Genomic DNA, 23,394 nt, shown 5'->3' with positions numbered 1-23,394 from the left:
ATGCTGAGTGCGAAGCAGGAGCTTTATACAGTCACTAGTTAATAAGAAGTTCTCTGTTCTTACGAATGTATTAGTGGGATGCTGATCTTATACAGCATTTGTCTTCCCTAATTGCTCATCTTCTCTCTCCTTCTTTCACTCACTATCTCTCTTTCTCCCCTCCCCCAGCCTTTCTCCAAGGCCTCTGCCATGTTGTAAGAAATAATGAAAGACTCTTGCCAGATGGAGGACCTCAATCTTAGTCAAACTCATGTAGAAAGCCAACCCAGGTGCAGTTCTAGCAAACTCCCACATCAGGGGTAAGCCAGTGCTCATCTGTATTTGGCTTTGGCTCCTTTCCTAACTCAGTCCGTGATCTGTCTCACGCTCTGACTGGGGAGGAGAACCTGGAAGACTGATTCCTTTGCAGGAGTCAAGTCAAAATGCAGAGCAAAGAATATGGAAAAGCCCAAGCAACCAACAAGTAGCATAAGAAAGAATAATGAGCAAGGGGCCTTCCTTTCCAACCCCTAGGGACCTCATCCTGCTTGGCTAATTAATTTAGAAATCTGCAGGGACACCTAACTGATGGAGAGAGGTGATTTACATATTTTAAAACAACCCCAGGAAACTGGTTGAGTGTACAGGGTTTCAGGTGCATTTACCAACCTAATTCAGGAAGAGGATGCTCTGTTCTTAATATAATCATCAGAAACTCTGGATCTGCTTTTCAGGAATGTAAGACCATGTATTAGGAATAACTATTCTCTACTCATCATAATACCTAATCTGAACCTTCAAACTCTGTCTCAGATACATCAGGTGTTCACATGCCTAAGAACTCAATCTTCCCTCTTCTAAACCATAGTTTGTGTCTCTGTCTCTTCCTCTCTATCCCCGCCCCCCGTTTGTATTAAATTAGACCACTTCTAGTCTGACCACTTTATTCTGTTGTCCAAAACATATAGTTGCACTATCTTGTCTTAAGTGGGTTTCTGTTTCTGAATTAGTAAAATGCTATTTACCTTACTATCATAATAATGTGAACTTCAAGTTAGCCAGGTAAAATATTGGACCCCGCTTATTGCTATGCCTGGAATTTAGTGATTAGGGAGCTCAATGTCTTATGATATTTATTCAGATTCACTTCTACATTTCTGTATACCTGGATGTTTGATAGGTAATTCAAATAATATACTCAAAACCGGGACCAGAGATTTCTTTCCCTCACTTAAGTTTGTCCAATTCTATTCTATTCCCCAGTTTGCAGAGCCTTTTGGAAATCACCAAAACTGGTATTTGGGCCTAAGCTCTTCAGTGTCTGGCTCATTTATTTTTTCCTACTTCCCATTATTAGCTCAGCTCTCCTCTTCCTAACAAAACCTGGAAAACAACTGTCCTTTTTCTTATTTGCACCCTCACTCTGAGATTCTTTTTATTTCTCTTATTACCTCATTATTCTAGAAGGCAGTTGTCCAAGTTGCTGCTCCCCAAAGTTAACCTGCTTCCTGCTGCAAGAGAGATTGATTTCAAGGGCACATGTGAGAAGAGAGTCTCCATTTCTACAGTCCCCTGGCTACAGGGTGATCTAAGAGAGAGCTCACCCTGGCCTCCCTCACTTCTCAGTTCATGCTGAGGTTGAAGGAGAGAGAACACAGTGATTCCTTGAGTTAACACTGTTGGTTTCTGGCTGATGTTTGTTTTTATTTGTGCCCGTGATTTTTGCTTCAATAACTTTCCCAGGGTGCTGTCTTCCTGAAAGGGTTCTGTCTACCATCTTCTCCACTCACTGCTAAATCCAACTTGGGTTTTCCGTCTGACCCTGTGTGGAGCTGTCTCCTGGCTTTCTCCCCAACCAGCTGTCTGACTGAGTCTGAAGTTTCACATACAGTTTTAACAAGCCCTCCAAAGTGAAACACTGCCTAGAGGTAAAGTTCTATTGCTTTGAAAGTAGATTCTTTGAGGATATCCATGTAAAAACAGAAGAAACAAACTTAATCTGCTCCACAGTCCCTAACTGGGCTTTCTCACTTCAGGCTTGATCACTGTTGGTATAAGGCTCTTTGGGCAAGGTTCTTAATATCTTGAAGCTTCAACTTCTACCTCAGAGTTTGGAGAAAAATGTTCACTAACTTCAAGGAAAGTGGGTGTTACCTGTAAGCAACAGGTTTCCATATCTCAGCTTTCCTTTTAGTAATATAAGGTTGAGGACAAGACATGCATGAATGTCTTTAAATATAGTACATTTTTGATTAGTCATCAATATTTAGGATTGATATCATTTAATTTGTTGCTTGAATCCAAATACACTTTTCTACGTTTTTGCTGTTTGCAAGGTTAAACAGTTATGCATTAGGCATTTCGCTTAGAAATAGGAAAAAAAACCTGATAGGCATGGATTATTTATCCAGCTGAGTTAGATTTGGCTACAAATGAGAAACACTTCAGAGCAATATTTGATTGCATTCGTATGTAACAGGAACTTGGAAGAGGCGGGCCAGAGTTGGCCTATATTAACTTTCCGGGTCAAGAGGATTTTGGTCCTATCTTGTCCCTTCAATACTCTCAGCATTCTACTTTATTAATGCTTAAAAATGACTTCTAAATACCCTGTCCTAAGCCTGTGCTCCAGACAGCTAGCATTAAGGAAGAAGATAGAAGTACATGACCCAGAACACTGATTGCCATCCGATGGAGTTCAATCCTACTGGTCACTTCGATTGGATTTGAATCCGCTAGGAAACCCTGGTATACATATCTGTGCTCATATGCACATGCTCAAAGAGGATCCACAGAATGAGGGAGACTCACACCAGATATGGGGGATGCAATCTTATGTAATAATAAGAAGGAGAGGAGACAGCAAGCTCTGGCACTGCCTTCTCTTCACTCTAAGGTGGCCATTGGAGGCTGTGATGTAAACTGCTGGTACATGACAGTTCCACCAGGAAGGCTGAGTCCCCATATCTGCCACCAAAACAATTCTTCCAATAGAGGGATGACATAAACCCAATTCGTCCCTATTTATGGACCAGGCCTGACTTGGAAAAGGCCGTAGGAAGCATCTCCAGGAACAAACCATAAAACCCAGAACAAGATCATAAAACCCCCTTTCAAAGAACATTCTGAGGATAACCACAAAAATGGGGAAATATCTTATCTCAGAATGAGCCATCTGTGCTGAGCAGCCCTGTTTCATCCTATGGTTAAATGTTCATGACACAGGAATGCAGACCCATGACTACCTGTGACACCCCCTAGCATCCACCAGTGAAATTTCGGATTAGGTAATCCTTCTAGAGAGTTCCTCAAGTTCCCTATAAGAATTCCTGTGCCCCTTTGTCTGGGGTCACTATTTCAAAGCATGTTTGACCTTTTCATGCTGGTTGTTTCTGCAGAATAAATGTTCTTTGTCTTTGCATACTATGTGAGTGTGGGATCTTTTTTCTGTGATTTTCAGACCCTTATACCAGCAGCTGTTTCTTTCAGGTGTTTTCTCACAATATCAAGAAAAAGAACAGCAATGAATTCTTACCTTTTCAGAACATACCTCAGGAGGTCATGCATAGATTTTCAAGCCTTATGTTCTACTTTTAGCCTCTCCTGATGAAAGAGCCCGGTAAGTATTGTCTAATCTAAAGTCAAAGGTGACAATGGATTTATGAGATGTAATTAAGGTCTGTGATTAAAAACTTTTCCTTTTCTCAACGATATAGGCCTGTTTATAGTTTTTAATAAGAAAAGCGATGTATACTTTTTTCTCTCTGTCTAGCAGCCCATATATGATTAGAATAGTGGGACAACAAACTGTTTCAGCATAGGGATATTGCTTAACATCAAACATTATTCAATTCATCCAAGAGCGAGAGCACTTTGTTCAAATGACAAAGCTAGGGTGTATAAAAGGACAAATAGATATTTGCAGTGACAGTCAGTATTTCCTGTGGTCCAAAGTAGGTTTGGATACACTGAAGAAGAAAAAGTCACACCACCAAACCTCTGCTCTTTATGTTCTACTGTCTCCATAATATTATAGTCTTACCTTCATCACACACACACTCACACACATGCACACACACACACACACACATTTACAAACAACTCTGTATGTATACTTTCTGTGAAGAAAATGCGCACTCAATTGATATATTTTTAAGCAAGAACCACAAGGAAAAACTAAACAATGTTACATAAAAACAAAAACAAAACAAGTCACTCAGACAAAACTGTCCTCAACATCTGGTCATTAGTACTCCAAGCAACACTCATGTGATATGACAATACAGTGGAAAATTCTGAAAAAAAAAGAGCCGTGGTTTATACAGGAAGGAAGCTGAGAATAAAACTTTTTATTTGCTTTCTAGCATGACTTAGATTTAAATTAACATATTTACATAACTGTTACTTAAAAACAGTAATTTAGAAAAATACAAAGTTTTATAAAAATTTTCTATGTGGGTTTCATATATTCATGAAGAAAGGGTTTTCTTTACAATACCCAAATTAAAACAAAACGAAAAGAACAACAAGAACAACAAAACCCAAGCAAACACACCAAGCAAACACACCAAGCAACCAACCAAACAAAAAACCAAATATACCCAAAGAAAGTAGTTATGACTGTGCATATGGTGTACCGTTAGAGTGGTTTATATATCCAGTGAAACTCCACTGGAGCAAACTCAGTTTTCCTTTGTAAGCTGATGTCAACTGCACATGACTTCTTAGTTAGGAGTGAAAGCCCGTGTTTCCATCCCTTCTAGGTGATGGCGTTCTAGTTTGCTGCCACAGTCTCTCTGAATTTATCTATGAATCAGCAAAGAAGAACTTCCTCAGGTTGGTCCTTTCCTTTTACCCACAAAGTCTGAAACTCCTGCCATCAGGGTGGGGTCAAAAGTTTGGATCCATTGAGACATTTTACCGTTTACACTTTGTATCTATTAACTTGTATCATCTATTTGCTGAGATGTCATTCTTCCATTTTACCTTATGCATATTTTCTTACCCATTGGACCATGCTTAAAACTGCTAATCTGTGTTCTTAGTTTAGTAAATACAACATCTGGACTGCATATGTATTGATTATGTTTTGTTTCCTTTGGTATCCTATAATCTTTAGCAAAAAATTAAAAGTATAAACTGACAACTTGGGATAATCTCATCTGAGCTTATCGATGCTCTTTGTTTTGTTGGCTTTTTATGCTTGTGACCAATTAATTCTACATAGTTTGTAGTTTAATCACATGTAGCTACTAAAATCATTACAAGGTTAGATTACAGATCAGTTAATGATTACATGGGCATTTAAAAAATATTTGGAACCAGCATTTGCTGAAAGCCTTCTTGGGAATGTGCTTAAAGAGTTCACCTGTCACCCAGACTTGCATCAAAAAAATATATAACTAAAATAATGCCTAGTCTCTTATCATTAAATAGACTTTATATTTCAAAACAATTAAAACCTATTGTTGACAACATACTAATGCCCTGCTGGATCTGGATTCTTTTCCTCCTTGTTCTTAGGGGTATATTTTTCGAGGACTTAATTCATTCTTTACTTCTTGATATTTATAGAAGTTCCTTGTAGGAAAATAAAAGACCATTATTCAAGAATGTAAAACACAGCCTTGGTGTAAGTTAAAGAATTTGCTAACTTAACTTGCATATATTTAGTGAACAGCTATTGTGTGTCTTCACTTCACTAAGATTGAAAACCCTGCAGGTATTGAAGTCAGACAAAAGGCAGAAGAGACTAGAATGCCCAAAATATATGCATGACACATAGGAAGGGAACACAATATGTTTAGGGACATTTAGAGTGATAATAATGGAGGCCAGTATGTCTCATGAGTGCTGGGTAGTGGAAAATAATTATATTTGGTTTTAGAAGCAGACAAAGACAACAAGACTCATAAAGAGCTTTGTAATCACGGAGAAGCATTTGGTATGATTTTTGGCTCACTCAGGCTGATGGAGCATCCAACAGGATGGTACATAGCCGGGTGGCAGAGAGGAGAGTGACTGGAAAAACTCGCCAGAGTCAATTCTATGACCTTTATGTGTATCTCATTGATAGACTCTAGAGAATCAAGTAATCCTATTAAAGATGGGGTATACAGCTAAACAAAGAATTCTCAACTGAGGAATATCAAATGGCTGAGAAGCACCTAAAGAAATGCTCAACATCCCTAGTCATCAGGAAAATGCAAATCAAAACAACCCCGAGACTCCACCTCACACCAGTCAGAATGGCTAAGATAAAAATCTCAGATGACAACAGATGCTGGCAAGGATCTGGAGAAAGAGGAACACTCCTCCAGTGTTAGTGGGATTTTAAACTGGTAGAACTACTCTGGAAAGAAGTCTGTCGGTTCCTCAGAAAACTGAACACAGTACCACCTGAATACCCAGATATTTCACTCCTGAGCATATACCTAAAACAAGCTCCAACATTTAACAAGGGCACACGTTCCACCATGTTGATAGCAGTCTTATTTATAATAGTCAGAAGCTGGAAAGAACCCAGATGTCCTTCAACAGAAAGATGGATACAGAAATTGTGGTACATTTACACAATGAAGTACTACTCAGCTCTTAAAAACAATGACTTCATTAAATTCCTAGGCAAATGGATGGAACTTGAAGCTATCATCCTGAGTGAGGTAACCCAGTCACAAAAGAACAATAAAGTGCTCAATGATAAGCCAATACTAGCTCAAAAAGCTTGTAATTCCCAAGAAAAAATTCACAGAACTTATGAAGCTCAAAGAAGGTGAATGCCTGAGTCCTTCGTAGAAGGGAGAACAAAATGCTCATGGGAGGAGATAATGAGACAAATAGAGGAGCAGGAAGTGGAGAAAAGATCATCCAAAGATGGCCTCACCTGGGGATCCTTCCCATATGCAGCCACTAAACACTATTGCTGATGTCAAGCCATGCTTACTGGCAGGAACCTGATATGGATGCCTCCTCAGAGACTCGGCTAGGGTCATACTGATACAGAGGAGAATGCTTGAAGCTAACCATAGGACTGAACATGGGAACCCCAATGAAGGAGCTAGAGAAAGGACTGGAGGAGCTGAAAGGGTCTGCAACCCCATGGGAAGAACAAAATGATCAACTAACCAAACCCACTACAGCTCCCAGGGACTAGAACACCAACCATTGAGCACACATGGAGAGACCCATGGCTCCAGGTGCATATGCAGCAGAGGATAACATTTTCTGGCATCAATGGGAGGAGAGGCCTTTGGTGTAGTGAAGGCTCATTTTTCCAGTGTAGAGGAATGAGGTGATGAGGTGGGAGAGGGTGGTTGGCAGAGGTAGCACCTTCATAGAAACAGCTGGAAGGAGAGGGAGGATGAGATTGGTGGAATGCTATAACATCTGAGAAGTAAATACAGAGAATATCCAATTTAAAACAAGGAAGGACTGACATGAACAAGCCTCTACCAGGGAGTAGACTCTAGATTCACCCCTCGGGGAGGCCCAGGGAGCATTTGGAAATAAAACAACCTGGAATGATAACCCCTGATTAAGTCTCATGGTTGTCTATAACCAACTTTAAGTGATATCATTCCAAATATATTTTAGTGTAACTAAAACTTTTCTTTATCTCGAATACTACCAGGTAAGCCAGAGAGATGGAATGAACTCTGGCTTTACTCAGGACAAAAGAAATCTCTGGATTAAAGCTAAGGCCCTAGCAGTGTTTGAAGATCTTTACACAGAACCAACTGTCTTCCCAGTAGATAGCCTGACTCTGATTTCCAGCAACACTCTGGGGACTAAGGTGACCTTGCCACTCCAGAAGTTTTCTGACTTTTCATTTTGGCTTCTTCACACAATTCAGCTGAGACATTTTCTTAGCTTTATTTCTAAGCCTAGCTAGAATTCTAGTGTGTCCAGCTACTTCTGAAAATGCTTTCTTTCTTGTCATGTCTACATGGGATAGTTATCCCAAGTATGGACTATAAAAAGAAGAAAGACTTTGTATAGGCTTCAGGCAGCAACTGATAGAACAGCCATGAGGCAGAGCTTGTGGCATCCCAGCGGAGACAAAGAGGAAGGATTATACGAGGCAGAAGAATGAAGGATACCTCAAGAACATGGCCCACAGAATCAAGTAACCAGGGCTTATAACCTAACCCTGTTACAGTCTGACCTAAGTTATCTACATATATGTTGCAGTTGCATAGAGTGGAGTTCTTGTGGGACTCCAACAGTGGAATCAGGGGCCATCTCTGACTCTTTTGCCTGCTTTTTTTCCTCCTACTGGGTTGCCTGGTTCTGCCTTGGTATGAAGGTTTGTGCCTAGTCTTATTGTAACTGTTTATGCCATGTTTGCTTAAAATCTCTGGGAGGATTGCTTTTTTTTTCTGAAGAAAAAAAAATGGAGGAGGAATGGATCTGGGGGAGATGGACATGGAGGTGTTAAGGGGTGGTAGAGATGGACTGGGAAGAGAGGAGAGAGGGGAAGCTGTGTTTCAGCTATAATACACAAGAGAAGAATTGAAATAAAACACAAAAATCAAAAGAATGAACAGAAACACCAGGATGGATCTAAGAGAGTGTTTATGCTAAGTATCACCATGACAACAAGTTTGATCAGTGTATTTCCAAAGCTCAAGAGCACTCCTCCCTGCCTCCCAACCAGTCAGAGAACACAACAGACATGGACCAGATAAACAGTATCTTTTGCATAGGTAGGTAAAATTAAAATTCAAGTAGGCAAAAACTCTAAAGGAAAATGTTGCTGATGTTGAGTTGTCCTGACACTTACAGGAACTCTGAATTAGGCCAGGGTGTGTCGTGAGGGGAATTTATTGAAAGTGTTATTTTTGGAAAGCAAGGTCAAAAAGAATAACTTCTGTAGACTAGGAAACAAGTCCAGAAGAAAAGTATTCGATATGTTTATCATAACACGCTTATAAAGCACACAGAAGTAGCTGAAGTAATCGACTTCAGAGTGGTTTAATAAATGGTAAAAACCCACACATAAATTTTGTGCTATTAAAGCATGTTATATTAGGCTACATGTGGAACTGTTTGGGATTATATATTTGGTAGATTGTATATAAATATGCAAACATATAACATATATGTAAAGGAGTATAATTAACTGCTAGGTGAGAGGTAACCAACATAGCATATATAACCACAGCATGATGGAAAAAGAAGGCGTTTAAAATCATTCCTGAGTGCTGTATAAGTATCACTTTATCATGTGGGCACCATTACATTAGTGTAGGAATACAGAGGGCCTCTCAGTTTGTCAGAAAGGATTATATGGTCCCCTATAGAAAAATAAGGTTTAAACGAGAGAGAAAAGAAATCAAATATGATGTATTAGATTCGCAGAAAATTTGACTTGGTGTTTTTCCAAATTTTTTCTCTCGGCTTTGGGATTATTGAAGCAGAGAATATAATGTAGACACATACAGTGTTCATGACTTTTTAAAACAGAAAATGTGAGTCCTCACGTACAGGAGGAAAGCGTTTCTCCCTTAACACTGTCAATGCCTCTTCCCATAAACTAGACTGAGACACTTTATGACTCCATATTAATCCATTTCATAATCGCAAACATTCAATTCATCATTTAAACAAGGCACACAATTTCTCTCTGATTTTTGAGTCCTGAAAATAAATCCCATGGAGCTGTAGATGCGACAGACTGAGCTTAATTTAATGCCATTTATCAGCACAGCCCCAGAATCCCTTTGCTTAGCGGAATAAAGGGAGACATTTGTCTTCATTTACTTAGCTTTAAGTGCCGCAGATTACCTCTTTTTCATGGCCAGCAACAGAGATAGAGTAAGGAATCATAAGTAAGTAGAGGCACACTTCCACCTGACTCTTTCAATCACCCTCCTTAGACTTTCTCACTGGCAACTTTGTCTTCATTATGGGAAAGCCAGCACTCACGCTTTGCCTTTCTGTATGCTAATATTCTGTGCATAATGATTTTTATTGTTTTTTTAGGACTGTCTTTTGTGTATTATTGGTATAAGATAAATGCGTATCTTGGTAAGGAGGTATGTGTGTGTGTGTATTAGCATTTTGTATTTATAATAAAACTGTGACACATGCTCATGACTGTGAAAAACACAAAGAACAATAGCACAACTGAAGGAATTATATTATAACAGATAATCCAAGAGTATTGTGTCTTGGTTTTTCACAGTGTTTTGTTAATGCAATAATGCATTTTTTTTCTAAAATGAGATTTGCCTACATGTCAGTATGATAAGACTAATATTCAATTATCACATGTTTTAGAGCATTTCATCATTTATATCTGAAATTGTTGTAAAGAATCACTGTATACCGAAAGATCACATTGGCTTCAGTGTTGTAATTTTTGTGCACATTGGTGTAACATACCTTATTATTGCCACTGGGCAGGGTGGGGGGAACAGTCATTACTTAATCCCCAACACTTCCTTTTGACAATATCAAAATAAGTATTCTTTTGGTCACTTCTCAGAAGAAAAAGCAAGTATCTACCCCTTGTATTTGCAGCTAAAAATAACAAAAAGAAACTATCCATTGTTTTTACTGTGTAGAACATTTTATATAGGATATATACTTTTCAAGTGTAAATTATTTTTCTTCTTCATAATTCATCTGTAGTAAAATATTTTAAACAACTATTGTGTACCCCAACTGTGTTAACGTCACCCAGCTGTTCATGAAATCTTGTATATTATTAATAATTTATAAAAATTTGCAATAATTTACACCTTTTATTTTTGCACTAATATGTTTATTAGGAATATTAGTTGCATCTTATTGGTCAACACTGTGTTTCTAAACATAAAATTTAATCCTCTTGCATTCAAATATGTAACAGCTTCCAGTTCTATAAAGTAGTTAAGTCTTAAATCCCCAACAGTGTCTAGGAACCTTGCAAGTCACTTGCCCACTGGTCTCCAGTGTCATCACACAGAAGTAATTTTCATTCCTCAAGAATGACACACTTTCACAACTCTGCATATGCTACTCTGCTTTGCTTTATGAGCCTGGATTAGTATGTTACATCTAATTAAATTGTCATCACCCTTTGGGATCTCTTCTAGACCTCCACAGAGAGAAGAACCACTTTGCTCTGTGATCCATGAGAGATGATTAGAGATGCATTTAACTTTTTTTGTATCAGGATGTGTTGTAATTATACCTGTTTCCGCCAAAATACAAAAGTCTGGGAGTAAAGAGATTTGGTTCAGGCTTCTGCTTGTGTTTATCAATCATCCTGTTTGTTCTTCAAGTGTTCAGTGATCAAAATATGAGAGCTGAATTAATAGAGTGGAATAGTCATCCAGAGGCCAGATTCTGACCCAGAGAGCAGAGTAAGGAGTTGCTGAATCTAGAAATAGAATAGTGATTGCCTTTGACCTAAATGCATCTACATCTTTTGGAGAGAGTTTTTTTACACTTATGAATACTACTAACTTCTAAGCCTTATCTACTTATTTACTAATCGCCTATTTTGAATCATAGTGTTAATTTGGAAAAAGTGGTATTGAGGGACAGTGTCTGTTTCTGTTAAAGAACATTTTAGAGCACTCAGCACAGACGGACAGAGTAAACCATGGACTTTAGCTCCAGATGCAGCATGGCGCTTGTGTCTTGTTGGGTCCAAATAGAGCCAAGCAAATGTCCCTTGACTTTTAAAGAGCCGGGTGCCTGGTATAACTTCATGAATCTATGCTATCTCCTATACCCTGCAGTTATGGCAAATCTGACATTGGAGAATTTCTGATGTATCTCTGGTGGGAATTTTGTTGCTTAAGTTGTTTTTGGTTCAAACTATTTTCCTTTATGATATTTGGAATAAAATCTTTCCAATGGGAGAAATCAGAAATCCATTTCCAAAACAGCCCAGATTTGAAAGTTGCTTTCCTCTTACAAGTAACTCTACTGGTGTGTACATAGTTAACACTGTCATGACATTCCTTCCAAAGGAACCATTGATTCCTACAAGCCGAAACTTAATACTTGATTAAAATTAAGATTAGGTTTAAGTTTGAGAAGTCTTAGGTCATTACTAATTGATTAATATGGTGTTTAAACTTCCTAAGTTCAGCTCTTCCATAAGTAGTAGAAAATAACCCTTGTATGTAAGCACATTATTTGCTTTCTCTCAAAAAATAAGTGAATCATCATGGGAGCATGCATTATGCTAACAACGAATAGAAACATTTTCAGTTCAGAACTGTAGTCTTTTGACTATAATACGGTTTGGACTAACGCTGCATGAAGAACCAGCATTCATTTGCTGATCTGTAATTTTAGACTGTAAGTTGGGAAGAATAAACTTTTTCCTTTGATTGTTTCATACCCGATTCATTCCTAGCTTTTCTTCAAACTTGTATCTAATTTGTACACATTCAACTTCTACTTTTTCTGATAAAAATCAAAATATATTACAAAAAAATAACTGAGCAATGGAGTTACTATGATTTAAGGAGTCCAGCTTGGATAGTTCTTTTGTTTCTTCTTTGTAGACACTAACAGAGCTTTCAAGTGGCTCTGATGTCCTCGTCTCTTTGTCTCTGTCTCTGTCTACCTCTGTCTGTCTCTGTTTGTCTCTGCCTGCCTCGGTCCCTCTCTGTCTCTGTGTCTTTGTCTCTGTCTTTCTGTCTCTGTCTCCGTCTCTCTCTCTCTCTCTCTCTCTCTCTCTCTCTCTCTCTTTCTCTCTCTCTTTCTCTCTCTCTCTCATTCTCCTTTTCTATCTTATCCAGTAGAATCTTTTTCTCCCGTGTCTGTTTAGCTGAAGCTATTCTGATGCGAACATTTTCATAGAATGCTTTTTGCCTTAGTAATCTATGACCTGAATGACTTAGGTCACTTTTGAAATGAAAAGTTCTCCATGAGACACAATCTGATCCACAGTATTGCTAATTATAATCCCTAATTTCTGTTTTCTCCTATAAATTTTTGACTGTGTCATTTATGTATTTTTGCCTCTTTGGCCATTTAGTTCAATAAAAAATACACTTTACTTGTATCTGTATCTCTTTGTTCATTACAACTTAAGCTTCATAAATGTGAAGTAGGGGGTACACAATTCTAACAGTATTACTTGAAACAAAGACAACACTAAATGTTTATTTACCAAACCACTGAAAAAATAAGAAAGAACAAATGGTGATGTCCACACCATGAATTAAAAAAAAAAACACTTTAGATAAAATTCTACTTAAGAATATGCAATGGCAACTAAGCTATCTTTTATTGGATAGTTTACATATTTAAATTTCAAATATTATTTTCTTACCAAGTTCCTCCTTCTCTCATCTCCCCACCCCTAGTTCTATGGGGATGCTCCTCATCCCACCAACCCACTCCCACCTCAACACCCTGTGATTCTCCTATACTTGGGAAATGAGCCTTCATAGGACAGTGCCATTATCTGCTACATACGCAGCTGAAACTATGACCCCCTCCATGTGTACACTTTGGCTAGTGGTTTAGTCACTGAGAGCTCTTGAGTGTCTGGTTGGTTGATATTGTTGTTCTTCCTATGGGGTCGAGAACTCCTTAACCTCCTTCAGTTCTTTCTCTATCTCCTCCATTGGGGTTGTTCCTGTACAGATTAAGATGCTTGCAGCTAACTATCATACTAGGCAACTAAGCCTTTAATCTTTAATTTGCTACCATTTTTCAAAGAATGATGCCACCAAGTAAGCCATGTGCTATCTGAAGAAAGCTGTTTTAATCTGTAGTTAAGTGAAAGAGGATGTGTTTATTTTTCTTTTGTTTGACTTTATGGTATCAACCTCTACTTTGTATCATATTCCTGAAGATGTTAAAGCTTCCTCATTCCACCCACCTCAATCTTATTTAAAAAATTGATGCATGCCCTCACCTGGTAAGTTGCAGAAATTGCTGTCATTGAGGCTGGAGTGATAGAACAAGACAGGAAACCATGCGCTATTCTTTCCTGTCACATAGAAATCAGGCTGTTGAATTCTCATTGGTCACATGACATACTATCTTCATTCATTTCAGAAAAGAGTTTTTTCTTTTTTCTTTCTTTCTATCTTCTTTTTTCTTCTTTTTTTCTTTCCTTCCTTCTTTCCTTCCTTCCTTTCTTTTCTTTCTTTTTCCTCCCCCTTTCTTTCTTTCTTTCTTTCTTTCTTTCTTTCTTTCTTTCTTTCTTTCTTTCTTTTTCTTCTGGCTAGCCACACATTTGATGATTTAGATGAAGTGGCATTATTTTCACATTCAAATTACTATAACAACAAAACTGAATATAGAAACTGGATCTAGAACACTTAATGTGAACATACTCATTTCTTGGAAATCAGTCTCTTTTCTTTCTTTAATTATAATCTGTACATTTGGAATCAGCTATTCTACCAGACTGATGTGGATGTTGTAAATGACATTCAAGTTTCAATAAAAATGAGTTCATACTTAGCAGTGATACCTTTCAAAAAGTGAAAAAAACTTATTTTTCACATCTAGGCACACATATATACCTCTGGTCACTTCAATGTTATCAGAGATTGGTTGATCATATCAATATTGATTGATTATAATGTAATAGACAACTCCCTTAATTCATTTTGTGTTCCTGTAACAGAATACCCAAGGCTGAATAATTTATAAAGAATGAAGGCTTCTTTAATAACCAGTTCTGGAGGCTAAAAGACTGTGATAAAATGGCTTCATGTGTTGGCTTCACTACACAACAGAAGCACAGAGAAATAAGGAACCTTGTATGAGACTGAGAGACAAGGAATAAAAAAAAAAATTAACAACCCACATTCATTCCTATGAGTTCTTATCTGGTTTCCCAAGGAATAAATGATTTTATTTATTTATTCTCAAATGTACCACCTTCTGATAATGATACTTAGCAACCAACTGTAACATGTGGTTTAGAGAAGATACAATACATTAAAACAACAACAACAAGCCATCCCATGTATGGTACCCTTGCTTCAAGAATAGTGAAGCAAAAAATGTGCTGTTCTACTCGATGGGAAAGAAAACTGATTGGAGAACAATGATAGCACAGCTACGCCTTAGATGCTTCAGTTCCTTGAGATTTCTGCCATTATCACTGGAGTTGTTCCAAGCAACATCTGCCAGCTAAGTGCCTCATGAGCTGCAGTTAAAAACAGAGTGGTAACACACAAACACACACACACACACACACACACACAGAGAGAGAGAGAGAGAGAGAGAGAGAGAGAGAGAGAGAGAGAGAAGAGAGAGAGAGAGAGAGACTCTTATCAGTGTTAAATATATGTAAATACAGTTTTCCAGTTTCTAATTTATCTCCTTTTCTCTTGATTACCCAAATAAACCACACGTTTTTGACCATGATGAACTGTTTATTTCTGTGACACATAAGTCTATGCAACACTTTTCCCAAAGCTCCAGCCAAGTCTTCTGCTATAATCCAGATTAATTTTTATCAGCCTTGTTAGATCACAGAACTTTCCAACCACTAATGATGACAGTGTATGATGTCTTTTTATGATAAAGTAACCTTGACCATGCTCATTAATACAATGCCTCCTATTTTGATTTCTGCCTTCAGAGAATGAGACTTGGTTCCTGGTTACTGTTCTGGTACCTTATGTAGTATTTTCTCCCCTTAAGAAATCCAGATTTCTTTATATTTTCTGTGCTCATCTCTCTCCCATGATCCCCATCACAGTTGCATTCAGATTCCTGTATATATTCAGATTGCTCTATACCTGCCTCCTCTGGAACATGTTCTGTTTCTGTCCTTTACCCATCTTAACGCTCAGTATGCACCATGCCTCTGAGGTTTTGGTACAGCACCCCTCCTCTTTCCTTTCCAAAGTGAGAAACTAAGTTTGAATGTTATTATCAGAGAAAAATGGTAAATGTAACCTTATTTGTATGGGACATACGGGCTATGTACTGAATGTCATGCAGTCACAAAATACACATAATTTAATGGCAGTTTTAAAGAAAAATTTCACATCTTAAATACAAAAATCTCTATTTCCATCTGAAATTAATGGTAGAATAATGGTGACTGGACATTTTAAATTATTCCGTCTTCATCTCAATCCCTAAAATACTGAAATCTTGTGGAGTGCAGAGCTAATTTGTGAAGTGAATTCCAAATGCCAATATTGACTTAGTTGTGAATCATGCACTCCTTTTAGAAACACTGGTTGCTATCTTTGAAATTAAATATCCACCCAGCGTTTCCTCTCCTGTCTCCTTCTAATGTATCCTCTTCCTCAGCAGAGACAGAGCACTCTCTTTGTTCTGGAACACCACCCAGACTCCTGATGAATGAGTCCAGGCTGCGGCTACATTTGTTCTTATCTCTTTTGAAGCAAAATATCTGGCAGCAGCTTATCTAAACGTTAACAAGTGGAGATAAACCTTGGTAGAAATGTCTCTGGGCTGCATGGATTCAACAACAGCAAACTATTTAAACTAAAAGCAGCTGTCTGATTCCCGCCCCCCCTCCAAAAAATACATCTACAAGTAAAATCCACCCTGAAGGATGACAATATAGTTTTCTTTTTTTTAACTTTATTTAAAAAAACAAAGATAAATGTACAAATTTTAAGCATTTTTGCATAAAAGTATACGAATACATTTTTTAAGGTTGTAATTAAGTATTTGTGGGTACATATTAATTTGAGGGGATAGGAGAGAAACTGAGAGGGGCTGTAGGAAGGGAAGGGGGATATGATACAGTTCTATTTTAATTAAAATATATTTTTTTCTTGAAATTCACACAGTCTGTGAGTTGTTTCTGGGGTGTTCAGAGCTTTCTGGGGTTAGTATCCCATTATCAGTGACTGCAGACAATATAATTTTCAATCAAGTGTAAAGGTCCCTCTCCTGGACACTTACTATGATGAAGACAGTTCTGTGAGAAACTGGTTCTTATGGTTTCATAACTGTAGTGATAATTGAGTGAGATAATGTTCTTTCTATCCCACCGGTAAGGTCATGGTGATGCTGCTGTTGTAGCTCAGGTTATTTAGTTTGGAAACGCCTCTCCTGTGTTCTTTTAAATAAGTCAATTTGAAAGATGTGTACTTTTGTCCCAGAACTCAAGTTTTCTCCAGAAAGTTCTCAGGATAGATTCTTGCTTCTGAATATACCAAGGCAATTCAAGAGTCCCACTTCCTTTTTGAAGAGACTATATAAAAATGCATCATCAGAGAAAAATGAAAGAATAAATACTGTGAATGAAAAAATCAGCTATCAAATGCATCTGTATTATGAAGGTAAAGTCTCTACTTTAGATTGGAATACCATGTTTTTTATATGAGCCCACCTGCTTCCATCAGCTCAGTGTTGTGATTTAGTAGGAAAATGCACAAAGGAGTAGGTAGTTTTCTTAATTCTCACTCTTGGGACTCTTAGTAAGATTTTCATCTGCACAAACATTATACTTACATATATTAAAAATACATAGCAATTTGAAGTTGTCCCTGTTTTGTACATTTTCTTTTTTCTGCCCTTTCTTCTTCCTTGTTACAATGGAAAAGACAATTTCCCAGTTGAACTGAAATTATTTTATTTCACAAACAAGTTACTTATAATATATGTATGTGTAAAGCAATGCTTGATGTTTTGATATAATATACACCATTTAGCCCTGTCCTTTCTTCTCTTCAACACTCCCAAGTACCTTTGCTTTGTTTTAAATTAATGTTATTTTTTAATTAATTGTCATCACATATATGTATGTGTTTGTGTGTTCCTTGAAAAACAAACACAACACTCTAAAGCCGAATAATGCTATTTGTACATGTGTCCTCAGGGATGACCTTTTGTTATTAGATAACAAATTTCTATGCTCTTTCCTGAGGAAGAAGATTCTTCCTGCTCTTATAACATTCTTTAGTTGCCTTTAGTTCTTTGTCTAGACTTAAGCCTCATGATCCCCTGCGCCCCTTCCATGTTAACACATTTATTGGTGTGATTCCTGTTCAGGTCATATTTAGGCAGCCATGTTGGTAAGACTTCATCGGTAGCTTCTTTGACATTTCTAGGAGATACAATATCACAGTAAACTCTCTGGCCTTGGCTTTTATAGTCTCTCTGTCCCCTTTTACGTAATGACCTCCGAGCTTTAGGCACAAGACTTGTGTTGTTGATGTATCATTGAACTGGAATCTATACCAAATAATGTTTTAGAAGCCAATATTATTTAGAGGAATCAGACTTAAACTAGGAGGTACAATTTTGTTCTAAGTCTGAAGGAATCTTTTTTCAAGACTTTCAGAGACAGGAAAGAATTGATTTTAAGTTATCTTCCTGTACTTTATAACCCTTCTATCTTGCCATCTTAAGACACACATTTAATTCTAAAGTTAACAACAAAGCTTAATTTGGAATCAAAGAGGTTTTTTTTTTTTTTTTTTTCCAGCACTTGGAATGTGAAGAGTCTACTCTATATATGTAAGTAACTGTTACACTGATTTCCTTGGATAAATTCAATGTTCCTTCTCAGTTGATCATAGTGTATGTTATGATGAAAAATGTCACTTGAATTTTGTCTTTCTTTCAGAACACTGTATCCATTGAGGACATGTGTTGTACCTAGGAATGTATATTAGCTATATTTCCAATTTAGATATCATAGGGACTTATAATAGAAGAATTTAAGTCATTATAGTAATTAAAATTACTAAGCAGCATTCCTTTGATCACCAATGTCATCATAGTTATGATTTTATAAAGTGCAATTTCAGTGTAATAGATTATGACCAAGGAGTAGCATAGCCTTGATTCATCTTCCTGGGCACTGAAACATGATTATGGTGGAACTAAATTTATGTGGTAAAATGAAAGCCAGAATCATTCCACAAAGAAGAGACTGTGGAATTTATTATCTCCATGTTGAAGTTGTTTAAGGAATTCTCTTAAATAATGCTTTGGGGAATGTGAGCCTTTTTCTAAACTTCCTTTTCTGTTCTCTGAATTAGCATGTTCTCTGTTGCTACTAAGTACATAAGTGACTTCATGGCACTGTTGAGATAGGAGAAATGTAAATAAACAAGCAATTTCAGGGCAATTTTATGCAACTGAATTGATTCACCAGTGTTTTTATAGTTCTCACAAACAGTTAAAAGAAGTTTGAACAGAACAAGATGCATTTGTTCATTATAGTACAAGCTCTGAATGAAACTAAAATTACACCCAAGAGTATCAAAAATTATTGTCTTCTGCTTTCTTAAAATACTGTGAAAGTCTTTAAACTAATCAGCTAACAGAAGTCAACTTATTTAAGTCTTAATATAATTTTTTTATGCTTTTCCCTGTGCAAATTTTAATTGATTTTTAACTTTGTTGGTAACTTTTAGTCTGCATATTCCTGTATCAGATTAAGATAGAATGCCAAGTTTTAAACTTTTTAATGGACCATCTCCTTCTTTGCTTTAACTTTTTACTTCCTAATTAATAGTTTTTATCCTTGTAGATTGCTCAAATCTACAGAACCAGAGCATCACCCTTTATTCTTGGCTGTCATTTGTTCATGGACTCATGCTGTATTCAGGCTTGGTGACTGACTTAGCATTACACTGTCCACTTATAAGTGGAGTACCAGGTTAACCTCAGGGGAATTTCAGGATTCTCCTGTCTCCATTTCCACTGATGTAGTAATACTGCTCTTATAGACATGTGTTAATGTGTCTGGGTTCATGTGGGTTCAAACTCTGAGTTCAGGATTCAGACCATTAGGTGTGCACAGCAAACATTTTACCCAACACTGATCCATCACTATAGCCCCTAATGGTAAACTTTATAACATTTTTTTTTCTGTGATTTGTAAGCTTAATTTTTCTTCTGCCCCAAACCTTGCAGAAAGACAGTGACTTGGACAATATAACAATTTAAGGTAGAAGTTAGTGAAAGATGAAACAAGCAAGAAAGGTTATAATATTTAACATAATTATAAACAGTAAGTTTAACTACCAATGATGTTATTGGTTCCCTTTTTTTGAGAGGGGAGAAAGTCATTGACTTAAAAACATTTAAAACTATAGTCATTACTAATTATTGGTTTTAATGTCTATAATATTTGGCAAATGGAGAATAGTTGGGTTTTCCAATATATTTGTTGAGTAATGATTTGCTAAGTTTCATATAAAGAAAAAAATCAGTTTTTCCTGTCCTGTTTTTCTTCTGCTGTGTGTATGTGACATAAATATTTAGGAACAGGAAATCCAAGTCTTTCCAGAACATACATCTGCTACTGAAGAGCTCCAACCCATGTACCACAGATCCTTTCTTGACATATGGCACACTAGGAAGTAATATTTAATACAATAAGAAAACAGTAAAAGGCAAACTCCTAACAAACATTAAAATGGTGTATACATAATGATACAAGAATGTCTCATTAAAGGATTAAAGGTCACTAGAATCATATCTGGAAGACATATGGGGGAAAGCAGCTAGCTTGTATATGAGGTTAAACAGATTTATAATATCTTCAGAGCACTCCCCACATGTTAATATCGGGTCTTCTATGAGTGATTGATATTAATAATATTAAAAGGAAGAAAACAAGTGGCTTTCTTTGAAGAAAAAGTGTTGGCACATAATTTCTAGATTGACTCAAGTGTTTTCAGAGTATGCGAGAGAGAAATGTTATTTTTAGTAGCAACAAAACAATGTCTTGAGATTAATCTTAAGTAATAAATGAAAAGTATTAAAAGATGGTGTCTGTGCTCATGAAGAGAACCATTCATCCCATCTATCCATAAACTTAATTCTTTAATATTCCTTCACAATTGTCTGATAAAAGCAAAATAAATTTTGAATGTGAATGAAGCTCAAATGATCTAAGACTTGCAATTCTGAATGCTATAAAATCTTAGTTACCTACATATGGCCTTTATCATCTTAGCACATTTATACTCTTTTTTGCTGTCTTCTGTAATTTTCTTAACTTTTCTCTTCCACTTTTTATTTATCTGAACTCCTTGCAAAAGAAATTCAGGTGTTCTACATGCAGGTAACTTTGCATTTAGCGAGACTGTTTTCAGAACCTAATTAGGAAAAGAGGAAATGCTGTAATAATGTTTAATAAAAACAATTTAGTAGAGAAGTATGGGTTCACAGGATAAAGCAAGCCAGCAAGACCACAGAAGCAGCATTAGGAGGCAGTAGCCAACCTGGAGGAAGAGGGACCACACTGTGGGCCAGTGCTAAAGCAATACATGTCTAGGAATGAAGTAACAATGTCTGCAGGGAGATGCACTTGCTGATGCATCTCTAGACTGTCTGGTCCCCAGACTAGGAACAGAGGAGAGTCCAGTGAGTGTAAGTAGACTGAGCTGGGCTGTATAGGAACAGGGAGAGGGAGAAAAAGATAGGGAAACCAGAGGCAACAGCCAGGAGGCCAAAGGTTCAGAAGGGGAGAAGGTAACCAAAATGTCTGGATTATATAGGGAAGAGCCTCTGGGGGAAGGAAAGCCCAGCCCCTGGACTGGGGAGAGTTCAGTGTAGGAGACAGGGTGTTCAAGCCAGTAACAGATAGGGTCTGAGGGATGCTGGGTAAACCTGAAAACCAGTTCTGCTTTGGTATGTTGGATAGGCACTGTAACCATTTGTTCTGAATTTGAAGCCTAATATCCAAGGCTTTTTGTTAATAAATAAGTGAATGCTAACAGGTGAGATAACTGTCTGTGAGTACTTCTTTTTGACATTGGTACATTGTTGTTGAGGACAAAAACACTGTAATCATGGCCAAGTCCAGGAAGACTAGGCTGCTTCACTTGCTGTTCAGGCTCTGCGGGACCATCTGGGACTCACCTATGTACATGTTAACAGCAAATGGAGCAGGTTGCAGTCTTTAACTACTGGAAATCTGTACACAACACACACACACATATGTGTGTGTGATATATATATGTGTGTGTGTGTGATATATATATATATATATGTGTGTGTGTGTATATAGGTATATGTATATGATTTATATGTATATATATGACAGAAAATAGTTCAGAAGTTTAGGAGAAAAACTTTGTTAGGTGTCCATTTGAATCTTTTAGGCCCATGGTCCTGGTTATCTTGATGAGGGTAATCCAAAGAACATAGAAAAGGGAAGAGATTCTACCCTCAAGGATAAGCAGGTATGGAAACAGGCTGTTGATTGATAATACGCTCCATTTGACCTATGAGAGGTAGATCCGTATTGATTCCCTGAAACCTATTGCTGTTTCTTTGGACCCTGGACGATTGGTAGAGTGCTGTCGCTGAGAGGGACTCATGTACTGAGACAAGGCAGATGGTGAGACAAGATCCATTGAGAATACTTGATGTTTGGAGGGAGTGTAAATAGGACTCAACAGAATATGAGGGAGGCTTGGCAGGACTTGGTGGTAGAGGTATCTCTTCGGTGCTTCTTAGTCTCCCATATTTACTGATCTTCTTTTTGTTAAGAAAGGCACAGCAGAGAACTTCTCCTGGTAATTAACTCCCCAGTGTATTGTTTACCCAGAGTTCGAACACGATCCTAGGGGTAGGTGCGATGAAGGACAGTTGTTCATCCTGTGGCTAGCATCTCCACATTTAAAGCAAGCTCCAGATACAGTTCTTCTGTGCCCGTGTTTGATTTGGAGGAGATTCCATTGGTGATGCCAGAAGCCAGCACTTCTCTCTCTCATAACAAGCTTTTTAATTAAACATTTTAAAACAACATGTTCCACACATCTCTGAAGAGTTTGAAGACTTTCTATTGAGTATACATGACTAAAGTTACTTGCTTTAGGCTTAACTTTGAGAACATATACAGGAGGCTCAATAAAGCTTATTCTTGTAATCAGTTATATTAGTGCTCGGCAAGACTACAAATATAATTCTTAACCCATTAAAGAATATGATCATTTATAAGGCGGCTAATAACTTGCATGTCATCTTTACCAGTTTATGGTAAGTTAGTTACTTTTTATAAGATTATGATTTTTCACTTTATTCCTGTTAGGTTAAACATTAATAATTAATTGAAATTTTATTAGTATCAAATTAAAATTTTTAATCATAGATATGTTTCCTAGAGAGCCGAGAAATTTACTAATTCTTCTATACTGCACCACTATAGAACATTGTAGATTTTTTGTTTGTTTTTTTTTGTTTTTTGTCTTGGTTTTTTGGTATGGCTTAGTTTATCCAAATAGCTAAGTTTAAGGAAACAAAGACAGAGTATCTACACAAATATTACTGTGAGTCTGAGTAGACTTTAGAAATTTGTAGATCTTGATGATCAAGTATGACTTATTTATCAAACTTATTGTTTCTAGAAGTTTGGTATTACACAATTTGGGAAGACATAAGCACTTAGATGTAAACCTTTAAGTCAGCTTTTGTTAATCTGAATATATCTTTATAACTTTACATTATTAACACCATGTAAATGATATTGCATGCCGGAGTTGC

The sequence above is a fragment of the Micromys minutus genome, assembly GCF_963924665.1.
Source record: "Micromys minutus genome assembly, chromosome: 23".
NCBI lineage: Eukaryota > Metazoa > Chordata > Mammalia > Rodentia > Muridae > Micromys > Micromys minutus.
Note: the sequence above shows the minus strand (reverse complement) of the source record.